The sequence below is a fragment of the Bison bison genome, unplaced genomic scaffold (genome assembly GCF_000754665.1).
Source record: "Bison bison bison isolate TAMUID 2011002044 unplaced genomic scaffold, Bison_UMD1.0 scf7180017864080, whole genome shotgun sequence".
Lineage (NCBI taxonomy): Eukaryota > Metazoa > Chordata > Mammalia > Artiodactyla > Bovidae > Bison > Bison bison.
In genome coordinates, this window is record NW_011494652.1 from 3655850 (window position 1) to 3666535 (window position 10686).

General features: G+C 42.3%; 1 protein-coding gene across 7 annotated transcripts in view; it reads right to left on the reverse strand.

Moving 5' to 3' along the window:
* Positions 1 to 10686, reverse strand: part of PPP6R3 (protein phosphatase 6, regulatory subunit 3) — a 125659-nt gene that overhangs the window by 83960 nt on the left and 31013 nt on the right. For 6 of the 7 annotated variants that reach the window (XM_010837665.1, XM_010837664.1, XM_010837663.1 and 3 more), the window contains one exon: positions 1237 to 1390. The exons of the other annotated variant lie outside the window; for it this stretch is intronic. The gene's annotated coding sequence lies outside the window, so the exon portion shown is untranslated. The remainder of the gene's footprint in view (positions 1 to 1236; positions 1391 to 10686) is intronic. 7 annotated transcript variants of the gene reach the window in all.

Sequence of the window (10686 nt, forward strand, 5' to 3'; positions counted from 1 at the left end):
CACATGAGACAAGGCGCCAAGAGTGAATGGGAATTCACTGAAGGGAATTCTTCCCCCCAGGATGTATCAAGAAGAATATGAAGATAAAAGCTGGACACAACAGGGGCTTCCCTGGTGGCTCCGTAGTAAACAATCTGCCTGCCAATGCAGGAGACACGGGTTCGATCCCTGATCCAGGAAGATCCCACAGGCTGCAGAGCAACTGAGCAACTACTGATACTGAGCCCGTGCTCCAGAGCCCAGAATCTGCAACAAGACAGGCCACCGCAATGAGAAGCCTGTACACCACCACAGCGCAGGCCCCGCTCCTGGCAACTGGAGAAAAGCCTGCACAGCAACCAAGAGCCAGCACAGCCAAAAACCAATAAATAAAGAGCAGCTGGACAAAACGAGATGTGAAGATAGTCTCTAAGAAAGAGCTGGTGCTTCACTGTGTAAGCAGAAGTGGGTGCTGAGGAAGAGTCCTTCACGGAGGGCTGGAGGAGGGCGAGGGCACAGGCAAAGGGGCTCGCGGCCTAGGAATCTGAGGCACTCACTGGGGTTTAGAGGCAGAGACCTGTCACAACTGAACCACTGCAGTATCTCCTGAGACACTGAAGCCTGAAATGTGGATGATTAAACGGTCCATGCCCACCTGCTCCTCCAGATACTAAAGAACAGTGAAACTGATTAAGGATGTGTGCACATCCCCCAAAAGGTCCTACCAGGCCACTTGCTATTAAGTGCCAATTGACCTAAAAGTCAAGTGTGCAAAGAAAATCTCTGGTCTTTAACAAAAAACTTCAGGAAAGAATTGCAAGGTGATAATAATTAAGACTCAAAAGAGTCAGGTGGCTGGCTAGAAGCCAGCTGTCCCTTGGCTGGTATGACACAAAACAAGCCCCCCAAGCCCCAACACACACACAGGGCCAGGTGCCCAAGGGGTGGCAGGTGGGTTTCTACCAGCAGTCTTGCTCTGGCATGCTGCCTTATCTGGCCCTTAGGGCCCAGCTCAATCCCACCCAACCCCGTCCTCTGGAAACTGGGAATCCCACGGGTGCCGCCAATTCCAAGACCCTAGAGCAAACTACAGAGGCTGTTATTTAATTTCCTAAAAATACCACAGCGTCACAGAACCAGGTCATCTCAAAGAGATGGCCCAGACGGGTCCACCTAGACCCCAGGGTTCACAACAGAAAACTGCCTTCCTTGATGTAACTCATGGAAAGGAACTCCTCATAATCATTGTGACCTTACCTTTCAAACCAAGTTTAAAAATTAAAAGAAATGTTTTCTTCTCTGTGGCTCCTTGCCCATTACAGGTTCTCCTGGAAATGGTTGTCTTCCAATTTATTGCATTAGCAGATCAGTAGGAATAAAGCAGGATGGTGGACATTGAACAGAAGTTCTCCTATAAAGAGAAAGAGAGCCAAAATCACAGTGCGTTCTTTTTCGGTCTAATGAGAGGTGCCACTAAAGGTTATGGCACAAGGTCCTCACACACAACTGAACCTCAGAGGGCTGAAGAGTCCTGGCTAACTGAAAGGTCTCTTCGCAACAAGAGGGAAAGGCGTGGCCATCCTTCTGCCTAAGCTCTTAGCCTACACTAAACAATAACCCGGAAATAGAGACGTAAGAAGGGACAAATAAAACACACATGCTTATCTTTACCTCATGAAAACATCAATGACTTTCTCACTCAACACAGGGTTAGTTAGCAACAAAGGCATCATATTTTAAATTACTAAAACAGATTTTTACAGTACTCTCTTGTAGCCCCATGTAATACCTTTAAACAACTGTAACTTACCAGAAATTGTGAGCTAAACATTAAGTTCATTTAAGCACTGCTGCTGCTGCTGCTGCTGCTGCTAAGTTGCTTCAGTCGTGTCCGACTCAGTGCGACCCCACAGACGGCAGCCCACCAGGCTCCCCCGTCCCTGGGATTCTCCAGGCAAGAATACTGGAGTGGGTTGCCATTTCTTTCTCCAATGCATGAAAGTGAAAAGTGAAAGTCAAAGTGAAGTCGTGTCCAACTCTTAGCGACCCCGTGGACTGCAGCCCACCGGGCTCCTCCGCCCATGGGATTTCCCAGGCAAGAGTACTGGAGTGGGGTGCCGTTGTCTTCTCCGCACTTAAGCACTAGCTGCAGCCAAATCCTGTCTCTAATGTGAATTAACCAGATGCTACACATGAAGGACTTTAAACTGTCTTTCAAGGCACTTTGTTTAAACCTAAACACTGAATGAAAAGACACAAACTATGGACAATATACTCATCAGAAGTCTCATAAGGATGCAGTCTACAAGGCCTCTCAAAATAAATGCTGTTCATTTCATGCCTTTGTTCCACAAAACTCACACTACAGGGTGATTAACTAAACATTTTCCCTCAAACAAGATAATAGAAACAATGCTAACCACTTGCTAAAAGAAAATGAATCAACAAAAGCCTAGTTTATTATGAAGAAAATACTTGATTCTGAAAACAAAGCATTTTACCAGTGAAATGTTTTCTAAACAAAACCTTGAAAAAGTTAACTAATCACCTAGATTTTTGCTTTACATCATAAGAACACATCACCTCCACAGTCCTCAGATGTGACTAACTCAGCGTGCTGGTGTAATGAGTGGGTTTCTAAATGTTGCTGGTAATTCTAGTCCCATCACAACCACTCTCCATGGAACGGGTTCCAGAGCCCTTTAAAAATCCAATGAAGTTACGTACTCCACAAAATACATACGTGCCCCACATGTCTGGCACTTAACTCTGGGTAGCTGTAGGGCCCTCAAGTCACCTACAATCTTTTCTCCACCAGTCAAGTCCACCCACTTCATCCACTTCCAGGCTGGTCAACCACAGGCTCCCAGCAGAGCTGTACCGACCTGCCAGCCCCAATGTGCTGCATACTCCTGCCCAGGGAAGCCAAATGATAAAACAGCCCTCAAACACGCTCAGAGCATCACAAATCCAGGTGCTTATGAAGTTGTAAAAAGTAAGACTTTTCTGGGAAAAGATCTGTGTTAATTATTCAGTCTTTTCCCTTAGACTAATTACAGGAAAGAGTGGGTCTATACTATTGATAGTAAGAAATCTGGTTACTCCCAAGTGTGAGAATGTGAGAAACAAGATCAAAAGACAGAAAACAGAATGAAGTGGTACGTAAGTGCATTCATATTACTCCTGGGTAAAGAATGTGCACTAAACATACACTGAAATGTCTCTAAAACCACAGTGAGAGAACTGTTCGGGTGTTTTGTCTCGTTTTTTAAAGGCATATCCCAAGAACCAACAAAATTAGAGGAGTGCTGGAAGGAAGCAAAAGGAACACTGGCTGAAAAAGGTTATTCAACGAACACTTAAATTCCCAAATCCCCTTGGCCTTCTTCCATCCCTCCCAGCCCCACATGACAAGAGGAAGCCAGAAAGGACGGTGACTACTGCAGAGCTGAGGATGGGTTTGCCACTAGAAACAGAGGGACCCTGTGAACTGCAGAAAGAATACAGAGTGAGGCCTACTCATCCACCCACCCTACCCGCTCCAGACTCTTCTACCGGGCTCTGCCGTTTCCAGCTAGGAGGAAGACTGCTGATGACTTCTGATCACTGACCTCAAGAAGCAAAGGCCTGAAAACCCTGACACTGGGGACTTCGCAACCAAAGGAGCTCAACCGGTCACTCTGATGAATAGTCCCCAGCCAATGAGCCCCTACCCACGAAGGGAGGCTCCAATCAGCCACCCTTACTTTCATCTTTAAGTTTTCATCGTAAACCTGCAGAACAGTTGCAAGAGCAGAACAAGAAACTCCCACAGACCCTTCCCCTAGATTCACAACTAATCACTGTATCAGTTTTGCTTTCTCCCATCCCAAACAGTTGAGTTTCTACAGCCATCATGTCCTTTACCTTTAAATAGTTCACCAGGTATTTCCTAAGATCAAGGAGACTCTCTTATACAACCACAGTACTTACGTCCAAATCAGGAATTTAACACATTAACAGTCCCATATAGACTATATAGTTCACATTCCATTTCTGCCAACTGTTCTACGATGTCCCTGATGGCAAGCCCCCTTCACCTCAATTCAGGCTCACGAATCACACTTGACATTGTGTCTCCATCTAAAACAGTTCTTCAGCAATTCTCTGTCTTTCACGGCATCTCTGAAGAACCCAGGAAAGTATGAATTTCTGGCAGTAACACCACACAAGTGGTAAGTGAGGTTTGTTTCTCCTAGAGTATCACATAAGTAGTAAGATGGTATCAATGTGTCCCATTATTGGGATTTTGATCATTTAGTGAAAATGATATTTGTCTTATTTCTTCACTGTAAAATAACCATTTTCCCCTCAGTAATTAACTAGTAAATAATCTGTATGGAGATAAAGTTTGATATTACATTCTTAAAACATTCACCCAATAGCTTTACTAACCTCTGGCAATTCTTGTCTGAATCAACTGTTATTGACAGTTATAAAATTCTGTTTATTTTGTAAATCTACTGTTCCTTCTACACTTATCAGCTGACATTATAACTAAAGTATATTGCCTTCTCCCCACTCATTCTTTAATTCATTAATAGTATGGACTCATGGATTCTTAATTTATCCATATCACCATTCATTCTGATGCTCAAGTTATCCTAGATCTGGCCAAGGGGAACCCCTTCAAGCAGAGGAATGTGTACTTTTCATGTTTTTTGAATATTCCCTTATTTCTTTGCATAACAACATGTTTCAGATTAAACTTTTACATTTTATGCCCCAGCTCTGAAATCACCCATTTCTCCAAGGACTCCTCGTTCCTTACAGTGGAAGATGTGATTTAGAAATGAAGATCTGAGAAATTATGTTCATAGACAGTGAACAAAGCTGAGAAAGAATGGAACTGTCGTATGAATTCAACTCTGTGTATTGTGTAACTTTTAAATATGAATGAAAAACACAGGTTCTGATAACATCTCAGGAAAACCTGTATCATGAAAGATAGAGAACAAAACAGACAGAAAAATGCAGGATGGAGGAAAGACTACACAAGGAAAAAAGTACCTTAAAAAATTATCTGACATCCTCAGGAAGATAAACGTGTACGCGTGTGTGTGTGTGTGTGTGTGTGTGTAATCAGCAGACCAATACATAAAGAAAATTATTTCCAACCCAGAAGTCCATCCCCAGCCAAACTACCAATAAGGAACACACAGAAGTCTCAGAAGATGTACCTCCCAGCCATTCTCACAGAAAACTGCGAGACTGCGCTCCACTAAACAAGAGGGAGAGCACCACAAAGGCGACAACAGAGAACAGGCGATGAAGAAGAGGGGCGAGAACTCCCAGGGTCCCGGCAGGGAGAGCAAGCAGCCCAGTCTGGAGCAGGTAAAATTTCTTCAAACGATTAAGCTGATGGAATACCTCAATACATAACTGGCTGAAAGTTTGAGGCTAAACTAGTGATTGATACATTAAAGAAAAAAAAAGGCAACATTTCCTAGGAAAACCAGAAGCTGTTTACAAAAAGTATTTGTAATGTACCACTTGACACTATAAACAGCATCCCAAGTAATAACAGATAAATACTGATTTAACCAAAATCGCAATAGAACTATACTGGAGAGACAGGGACGAGGGTGCAGTGTGGGGGGTGGGGGGCAGCGAATCCTTATCTGCCCTATCTTTTCACAGCAGGAAATCAACTTAAAACTAAACTAAAAAGAAAAAAAATCAGCAAGCATGCATACAAGTATGAACTCTTCCAAAATGCTCTTCAGACATATGGAGGTAAATATGTATTTTTTTTTAAATGGGCTAAAAGAGTTCTAAGTAATACAGTTACCTTCAGGGTAAGAGGGAAAAGAGGGAGGGGTGCCTAGGAAATGCTGTCATCTATCCAACCTCCTAAAACTGGTTCACCCTTAACTAGAGGTATGCAAAATTGACCCCAAAAGAATTTTTTTCAAATACATTTTAAGAAGAATATTAGACTGGGAGACGGCATTAAATGCTGAGACCAGAGAACTGTAACATCAGCTACTCACTAGTTGTGTGACCTAAGACAAGTCACCTGACCTGAGGATCCATTTCTTCATTTACAAAATAAAGGAGCTGGGCTAAATTAACTCTAAACTTCCTTCCTGTTTCAACAAATTTATAAATCTAATATAAAAATAATCAAAATTTTAAATATGGTGCTGGTGGCCATGGACAGCAGCAAATTAAACTACAGAAAGAATGAAGCAAGACTTGGTGAAATAATAAATGGAGAGAAGTAAAATGGGGGAAAAAACTTCTGCTTTAAGCCTGTGGGTACCAAGATGGTGCTGATGGTGAAGGTGAAATGAGAATAGCACTGTTTGATTAACGAAGACAAAAGAGTTCCCAACCCTGGCAAGGACAAAAATGAGAAAAGGACACGGCTCCAGAACAGCGGGACCAACTGCACAGTCACAGAAGCTAGAGGAGGAAAATGGAGATTTGCTACTCAAGAATCATTTGATGCCTTAGTCCTCCTGGGTTATAACAGAATACCATACATTCATAACTTACAAACAACAGAACTCTACTTCTCACACTTCTTGAGACTGGGCAGTCCATCGTCTGGTGACTGCTGGGTCCTCACACAGCAGGAACGGGTAAGGGAACCCTCGGGGATCACCAAGCCCATTCATTAAGGCTGCACTCTCATGACCTCATCGCCCCAAGGCCTCACTCCCCCAAACCGCCACACTGAGGATTGGGTTTCAACCTATGAATCTTGAAGCGGGGACACAAACATTCAGGCTTAACAACTGGTAGCGTTATTCTCTCAGAGGAAATGGATCCAGAGGCGCCCCTCAAAAAAGGGAAAACAAGATCTTTTTTTTAAGATAATATACTTCTACTTTTATATTTCTTCTTGCCAACCATTCCTTAAAGGAGCCACATTTTCCTCAACAGCCATATACTATAACCCTATCAAAAAGGATCTCCTCTTTCCAATACTAATCAGTATGATCAAGGCCAATGAAGAGAATGTAAGAACATAATTATAAAAATATCAGTCAAGAATGAGGGCTGGTTTAGCCTAAAACAGCAAAGGAACAGATTCTCAACTAAAGAGTAACTAAATATGTACCTGCTTAGTCACAGAACTTGAGAACAGCAAGAGTGAACATCTAACCCTTACAAACCCTTTGTGCCAGCATTATATGTGTGCTTCTCAATCCTCTTAGGTATTACTCCTATTTTGTAGTTGAGAACAATAAGAAAGGACGTACTCCAAAAGAACGCTGAAATTTTTTTTTTAACTCACTTTGGGGGAAAAAAGGAATAATAACCTCTCTCTGTGCTCTTACATGAATTTTTAATATAAATTCCCTGATATTCTTCAAAGATGCAAATTCACAAGCGGAAACTACAGCTATTACGTAACAGGCAGGAAAATATGTTCTCCTTGTATCACATATCATACACAAACAACTAAAAACAACCTCTCGGTTACAAACAGGTGAAACAGCCTAGAGCCTGGGCACACAGAAGCAAGCAACTACTGTCACCAGCAAGTCCCGAGACAGGCCAGCTCAATCGATCCCAAGACGGGCCAGCTCGATGGTTCCCAAGACAGGCCACCTCAATCGTTCCTGAGACAGGCCAGCTCGATCGTCCCCGAGACAGGCCGGCTCAATCATTCCCGAGACAGGCCAGCTCAATCGTTCCCATGCGGGTTTTAATAATCCTTTTTCTGCAAGCTGCTCACACATGTTCCCCAAACACCCAAGTCTAAAAAGATGCAAGATAGTGAGATGGGAAGACAATCCATCTCTATAAAGTTTTAGAGATAAAATGTTGATAAAATTCAACATTTTATCCTCAATGCCTAGCACACAGAAAATAATTAACACCCCCCCCATTCTGACCACAAAAATCATCAAAAATGAGCATACAAACACTCGTAATTGAGAGAAACAACCTAAATAAGTAACATCCTTTGATAACTTCAGAGGCATCTATCTATCTATCTATCTATATATAGTATATATTATATATATAATAACTGTGTATATGTATTATACATATATGCACACACATATATGTAACTATCAACTAATTTCAGAAATACCAATTTAATACAAGCTGTGGCAAAAATACAGGCTTTGAAACCAGTAATCAAAAATATCTGTACCAAGAATACAAAAAGACTACTTTTTAAAGTATAAACACCCAAGGTAAATCCATACTACCACCTTTCAAAAGCAAAATCATGAATGTAAAGTACTCTAAGTAAAAACGTTGGCCCCTGATCGGATTACATCATCGTCTGGCTATGCACCCTAATGGACGCTCAAATCACTGCCATTGTGCATAAAGTCAATCCAACCCAAGTTGCTATTAAAATGGAGCCAAATCATAAATTAGTAAATTAGCATCCGAAGTAAAGCCCAGAAAACAAACTCTGCCTGTGACAATGTCAGCGTGCAGAGGCAGAGCAACAGTACAAAAGATGACAGGGTTCCGACCGCCAAAGCCGTGCTTAGCTGGCTCACCCACAGTTACACACCGAGCTTAATTTGACGTAAAAGCTGAAACTTCCATAATCCACAGTACAAGAACAAGAAAGGCATCAACCTGCTACAGGACACCTTGGTAACCAAGCGATTAGTATGTGAAACCCAAGTACAGAGGCTGGAAAACATGCTAAGCGACATGAAGGTGAATGAGCGTATTCACTGAAAACTCAACCCAGGAACGGGATTTTCAACTAGCAAACCAAGATATCTAAGAGATGAAAAAGGACAATCCCTTCAAATAGGCTCTTGGTTACCGTCCTAAAGAGTAGATGAAACAGGAATGGAGAAAGGCCCAAGTCACAACCACAAGCACTGCCCCAAGCTCCTCCTACTTTTAAACACAAATCTGATTCCTAACTGGCAATTCTAATCATACTCATAACTCCTGGTGTCCAGCACCAACATTTCTAAAGTTGTAAAAAAAAAAAAAATAATAATTTTTTTAAGGTAAATACTCTGTACCTATGCTGTCCAATACAGTAAGCCACTGGCCACACAGAGTCATGAGTACCAGCAATACAGCTAGTTAAGACTAAGGAACTGAATTCTCAATTTAAATTTAAATAGCCCCACTGACCACAGATAAAAGAATACTATTTTACTGGACAGCACTGTTCCAGCTCACATTAAAGCACAGAATAAAACATTGATAGTCTACAACCTTGGGTTAAGTTCACATCTACAGGCTTCAACTTTCTCAACCAAAATATGTAGAGGGTTCCGACTATCTCTGTGACTAAAAACAAATTAGGGCAGCAGGTAAACGAATTCTAATGCCTTCGCCAAGTAAGTAAAGCTATACTTCCCCTCAAACCTCTGGCAGGTTACCTCCCTCTGATCACGCAAGGGTATCATACCACCCCTCACTCCACCAAACGTAATGGGGAAGACCACGGACTCAGATCAGTCTACCTGTGGACAAGTAATCTCACCTTTTCAAGCTTGTTTTCGTAACTGTAAGATGAGAGGATTAGACTAAACGAGTTTAAGATGCTTCAAATCCTAAACTACTATTTTTCTGTGGCTCTACGAAGAAACATAAGTGAAACCAAGATACTTCAAGAACTGAAGAAAAAGGAATCAATGAATAACCACAGTCTCACACTCAAAAGAAATTATATTTAAACAAGATCTTAAAGCAGAGTCCCAGTGATAGAGAATTTAAAGTTACACTGTATCAGTGTCCTCCACTGGGAGACCGGTTTGGTCTGTTTAGGGGTGCCCAGTTTTTCATGTTTGATTAAGTCCATATGGGACATGCTGCTTTCTCCAAAGCAGGGAGATCGGTGAAACCAGGCGAATGCAGGTGGCTCGAGAACACACCGCACACAGAGGCTGTACTGTCCCTTCCCCTCACACAAAGTGCACCAAGGAAGTCCTCCTCCTCCATCAGGCAGGCTGCAGCCGTCACCACTGCTAAGGCAGGCTTCTCAGACAACATCAGACGTTTGCTCACTCTGTCAATGGTCCAAACCAAGTAAAACGATCCTCTCATGAAAGGAGCTGTGGCTATTCTTAGATGAAATAAGGAAACCGGAGTGAATTCATCCATGAACCTTTAAGACATCTTTCCTGTGGTCTATAAGTCAGAACATATAAAAAACAGGACCAAAAATCCTAACAGGAAACTGGAGAAGGGAATAGTGGATAATAATTTATGTGAAGTGCGTTAAAAGGCAGATCAAGAGAGAACGACAGGCTTAACACTGCTCTTCAAAGGTGTATTTTCAAAAATCTTCTGTGCCAATAACAGACCCACTGGTATTTTTCTCAATCTTATAAAATGGTGTGAGGGACAGGCTCACTGTCAAAGTACCATTTACAGCATGGTATATAAAAACAAAAGCAAATGTTTTATCTGATACTGACTTTCCTTTACATTACAGGTGATTTAACCAGGGCGCCACTGATGACCATTTAGTTTTCAATTTTTCAGTTCAGTTCAGTCACTCAGTCATGTCCGACTCTTTGCGACCCCGTGAATCACAGCACGCCAGGCCTCCCCGTTCATCACCAACTCCCGGAGTTCACTCAGACTCACATCCATCAAGTCAGTGATGCCATCCAGCCATCTCATCCTCTGTCTTCCCCTTCTCCTCCTGCCTTCAATCTTTTCCAGCATCAGGGTCTTTTCAAATGAGTCAGATCTTCGCATCAGGTGGCCAAA